The 5896-nt window shown below is 37.6% G+C and overlaps 1 pseudogene; it reads right to left on the bottom strand.

Moving 5' to 3' along the window:
• Positions 1–354: 354 nt before the first annotated feature.
• LOC149043796 (uncharacterized) lies at positions 355–5531 on the bottom strand (annotated as a pseudogene).
• Between the last annotated feature and the right edge of the window lie 365 nt (positions 5532–5896).

Genomic DNA, 5896 nt, shown 5'->3' with positions numbered 1-5896 from the left:
CTGTATGAAAATAACACTTCTAAGTTCTTTCGGTGTAAACCCTCCCGAACCTTTTTTCTTACTTTGCATAATACTATGCCTTTTTTAAAACTGAATACAAAGAAAGTATAATGGTGAGCACTAAAATAATTTATTCATTTAAGATATATCTTGAATGGTGTAAACCATTGAACAAATTTCTAGCAAAATAAGTGGAAATCATATTTGCAGAACCCAACAGAATTTATTCCTACTTTAAAAAAACAGAAAATGCAAAATGACATTTAACAAACAAAATCATTAACTTGAAGCTGCAATAAATTTACAAGGAAGAGTAAATCAATGCAATGTCATCTCTGTGGGGGAACTAGTTAGTTATGACTTTTTCGCAAGTCTTTCTAACAACACCATCATAGCCTGTGTTTGTTGTTGTTGTTTCTGCAAAAAAGCCATTTGAAGTGTTTGCATCTGATCTTGTCGTTAAGCCATGTTTGCAATCATAGCCTCCTGGGTTTTAAACATTTGCGCTTGCTTCTCTTTTTCGTTTTCAACTTCTCTTGCTTACAAGGCGAGCTCCTCTTCACGGATCTTAAGCTCCTTTTCTGACTTTTCCCGTGGAAATTCGGTAACATCAGCTCCGCTTCTTTGCTGCCTTTTTGCTTTTCTTTCACAGTCTTCATTGGCCTTTGTTTTAGTTTCACCAAGTCTTTCCAAGGCTTGGGAACGCATCTCGGTTTTTTTGCGGTCTGTTTCTACGCTCTTGCTGCTACAAGATTCTCTCGTTAATTCTGTTAGTTTCTCTCTCGTAAGTTTACTCTAACAGTAGGCCGAACTTTGTTGGTTCGGGAGATGCACCACTTGCTTTTGCTTCCTCTCTACTTTGCTATCGAAATCTTCCGAGTAGCAAGTCAAATCTCTCTCTCATCATCTTTTGATTTAATTTGAGTTTGACTGCAGTCACACTGTTGAGGTTTTCGGAAATTTGCGTCCAAATTCTTCCGCTTTCATTGCTTCCTTTCTTGAACTTGTAAAACTTTTGTACCAAAATTTCTTTGCACAGCAACACGTCGTGCGCTGTCGTCCACTTAATTGGCTTGTTATAAAAATCAAAATTAACGGAAATAAATGAACTTTCTAATAACTTGTTATCAGCACCCACCAACTTAGTGCCGGAAAAGTAAACTGAAGAACTGTCCCTGCTTTTGACATCTTTTTTCTACAGATAAATTTCGACCAAATTTCGTTCAGCTATGATTTATCAACTCGTAAAGAAACGTAAGTAATTTAATCACAAGGAAAAAATTCAAATAATTAAGACTTCAGAAAAAATATTATGGCAAATTCTGACGTACTCACCATTACGGGAACGAAGCGATTTTGCCGTAGCAGATGGCAAGATTACGGCGTGAATTCCCGCCTAAGACATGCGCAGTCCGATGGGTTTTAAGTGTAGACTTCCGGTCGCCGTAGTAGAGACTGCATCTTAAAGTCCCTAAAATCAGCCGAGAAGCTACGGCACGAACACGAAGTGGTAACAACAACTAGCTTTGTTATGAATTACTGCTACGGTGTTGGCAAAGGTAAGTCTAAAGTCAGAGGGGCGCCTTAGATGAACTCTGGTAACAAGGGGGAATGTTAAATGGAGGGATGCAGGGGTGTAATGGTCATGGGGAGACCAGGGGAACCAAAAACATTCCATAAAAATCGCAAATTAAATCTACTCTTTATTTTGATTTTTGAAAGACAGGTGTGTCAAAAACGTGAAAAAGCTGTACCACGCTTCCTTATTAAGTCACTGTTTATTCACTTGATTTAACGATTTTATGACAACGCTTTGGAACAGTGCCATATATGGTGCGTTTGTTTAGTTATGTATAGATATAGGAAATCTCTTACAAATGTCAATTAAATTAAGAACAATTAACGCATCGTACAGTTTCCAACACAGGTGCGTAATTCACTTACCTTGTTTTTTTGCTTTTTTTTTTTTGCAAAAATTGGAAAAGATAGAAAGGAATAAAAAATAAAACCACTGCAGAACTTCAATAGCTAAAATGTGGTGGCTAACCTGAAAAAGGAGGGGTTTGTATGTGGTTTTCAATACCCTTTTTCAGATATGACCCAAAAGTCAATACCTACAGCACATGCCTCTCGCACAGACTTATATTATTGACTAACTGACTGATTGACTACCAGACAAAATTGATAAATGAATGACGGAATGAATGAATGTCTCTTTAATGCCCCATTGATTTTTCACAAAGAATGCGGAAATAAAAGGGAAAAAAGTATTTTTTCATGATCCCCAGACTGCAAAGTCTCCACCAAGGATCACATATGATTAAGTTCCTTTTATTATCACTGGAAAAAGGGAGAATGATTGTCATCAGGGCTCTGACAGGTATGCAGCTGATGAGCAACGAAGAAAAAATGTTTAGGTAACAAACACGTGATTGTAATGTTTGAAGATATGTTATTCCATGAGCCTGTAGAGGCCAGTTTTCTGTGACCTTAGGCCCTGAGGTGAGAAAGTAAATAGTTGAAAAATTAAAAAAAAAAAAAAAAAAAAAAAAAGGACCAAAGCTGGGAAAATAGTTGTGCAGGGTATGTTTGTTTGTACAGATAAAATGAAGTAGAGGACACAGAAGACATATATGTTATTTGCCGGCTGGGAGGTCCGTATGGTGAAAAACTGTGACCGAGGTCTTGAAAATACTGCCTGAGGCCGTAGGCCGAGGGCAGCATTTTCAAGACCGAGGTCACAGTTTTTCACCATACGGACCGACCCTTAGCCGGTAAATAACATATTTATTGTTTTTAAACTTGACGAAATTCTTTCCGAAAGAACCCGAATGATTTATGGCGTAAATACGGCAAGATCTTCCATAAACTGAACAATTTTTGAGTGAGTAAATGGTAGTTAAAACAGAGGTGATGCAAATTTAAGAGAGATGCCTCAGCGAAACATTTTCATTTCCGTAACGATAAAGGTGATTTAAAAGGCTTCCAAACAAACCTTGAAACATTATTTTTACAAGTATCTGTCACAATCTGACACCTGTCAATTAGAGAGCGCGCAAGAAAAAAAAAAGCGTAGGAACATTTGAAAACCAACAGAACTAGTTTGGCAAGGACTGTCACGACAATGCTTTCTTCAAATCAGTTAATGATCTAACGGAAAGTATTATTCACTCTCATCGACCATTCATTCATGTACGAAGATTTACCTCTGTTCATTAAGTAAACGGCGAGGAAAGTAATTGTGAGTAAATTCAATTTTTTTATTTTGAAGTTGTGAGAGTTTGCTCGTTTGTTTGCTGTAATGGCGTGTTTAACTCTGATCTTTCCTTCACAAAAACTAAATTCGAACGGCACACTCCAACGAGACACAAGGGAATGTAATGTGGCCTTTTCTGTTGTGCAATTTAAGGTACAAATGTCCAAATTGAACGGAATTGGAAAGACTCACCAGGAGCGTATATTTGTTGTAGAACTTAAATTAAAACTTCGCTCGCTCTTTCACTATGAACAAATTGCTCGAGAAAATTCAGATATTAAAGGAATGAAAGTTCCATCGTTCAGTTTAACTGTAACCAAATACCTCACGTTTCAACTTTCTGGGTACTTTTTGTGAACGATTAAAATTAATTGCAGACGGTTTTTAGGCCGCTTGTCAATCAACGTAATGACACTATTGTTTATACAAATTCATTCTGAAACCAATATTTTTCTGTCAACCAAAGTGATTTGATAGAGAGAAAAGAGAGGATTCATAAGTTATTTATCGGCTTGAGGTAGTGACCGAAGTGTTTGCTTAAAAATACTGCCCAGCCGGAAAACGAGGTATATTTATGAAAAATGACAACGAAAGTTGGGATGTACTCGGCGACTCACGAAAGCGTTACCGTGGCCCGTGGGCAGAGATATGAAAATACTGACCGGGTAAAGAACCAATCAGATTGCAAGATTCGTTACCGTGCCCTCTAAAAAAACAATAATTACATTTATGCTTTCCAAGGAGTAATAACCACCTTGCTTTCTACTGAATGATGATTGCAGGGCAAAATTGTTTTCTATAACTGATTTCTAATTCCTACCAGCTAGAGGTACAAGACTAAATAAAAAAAGAGAAGATGTAAATTTATTCACGAAAATAATAATTCCAAGGAGTGTACGACTCGTTTAGAATGCGGAAAAGTAATATGGGCAAAGTCGACAAAATATGCCAGCTGTACCTCCAGCCAGTAGTAAAAACTTTTTCACTATCACGTATTGGAAGAACCGTAGTTAAAATTAGGCAAACACGACTGACGTTGTGTTGTGCCGCTAGGGACGAAGGGGAACGAGAGCTACGTATAATTTCATCAGTCAGTTATTCTTTCTTTTTTTTTTTTAGTATAATCGAGAACCATATTATTTGACAAGCACTGGTTCTATTTCTGCTGCTTACATTATTATTGCTTGGGTATAATCAGGAAATTATGTGAACAACTGAGCACGTACCCCTCCAACGACCCAACAACAGTCAACTGATGACAAGTTATGGTCAACGTTCTCTTAGGGGAAGGGGTAGGTAAGTATTTGCTCAGATACTGACATTTATCCACATGTGGTTACCCCTCCAAAACTTTTGATGCGAAAAGCCCACCTCGTTTTTCCGCAAACGTGCCTTCTTTAAAGAAATCAATAGGGTATGAAATTTACGAATTGCCTTGAAATTTGGTCAGAAGACTCTCAAGATAACAATCTACGAAAAAAACTGTGTGAGGGAATTCCGTTTTTCGAAATTGGTAAAATTTTGATAAGCAAAATAGACAGAAAAGTTGCAAAGCAACAAATAGCAATATCAAAAAATCCCCGCACTATTTTGAAGAGCAACCCCTCAGGATTGGAATTGTGCAGAAATTTAATTGTGTGGTCTGTGTTGATACCCGATTTTCTCAAAGAAACATCGTCTAATTGGAATTTTTGCACCTCAGTCGGTTTACGATTAGATCAAGCTAAAAAGAATGTTTTTTTCCTGATAGCGCATTTCATAACTTTGCCACCGATACATAGTTTATGGTAGTTACGCTGTAACTGGGCGTTAACAGTATCTTTTTTTCGCGAAGGACAACCGTGAAAGTCGACCTTATTCTTAAATATGAAGATCGGTGACACTGAGCATGTTCAAAGGTGTTAGGTTGCAAGACAACAGGCGCGATCGGTAATAAGCAAAGATGGTGTAGATTATGTTGCATTAAATAATCTCTTTTCGGGCATAATCTTAAGGAAATATAACCCGGAAATATAAACCCGTTTAAAAAATAAATCAATTGGAGAGCCTTGTCAGCAAGCGGTAATCGTCCAACAATACTTTCCAGCGTTGTAAACAGTGGACGGCTCATTTTATTACCAACGTATTTGCGTATACACTATTCTATAATAGATCACACATGAGCTACCTACCATAAAGATGCCCAACTACATTTCCAAAATGGCTACCAAAACAACGAAGGAAAAGTGCCGATACTGCAAGCGTTTTCTATATTGCTCACCTTGTTGTGACACATGTCTACTTAACCGTGCATTGCATGAACGAGCGAATTATTGCTCTTCAAATTCCTTGATTTGTCCGAACTTTTAAATCGATCCACAGGAGATTTCTAACGGCTTTTGAAGCTTTGTTTCCAGACGATGCGGTTGGGAGTGGGAGTTACTACATGTGATATTGCAGTTCCTTTTTTTGTTTTTTTTTTTTAGTATTTCTTAGACCATAAGTTTTTAAACTACGAGTGTTTATCGTAATTAATTATAATATCGTAATGATTTTAGGCGGATACAGGGCCCCTCTGGGCAACAGCCTCGTAGCTGTGGCCATCCTGTTTTAAATAAAGTTCACTCATTCACTCAAATATCACGGGCGACGAGCCGGGAA

Source organism: Pocillopora damicornis, chromosome 6, assembly GCF_964200805.1.
Source record: "Pocillopora damicornis chromosome 6, jaPocDami1.2, whole genome shotgun sequence".
Classification (NCBI taxonomy): domain Eukaryota; kingdom Metazoa; phylum Cnidaria; class Anthozoa; order Scleractinia; family Pocilloporidae; genus Pocillopora; species Pocillopora damicornis.
Note: the sequence above shows the minus strand (reverse complement) of the source record. Positions and strands in the feature narration are given on the sequence as shown.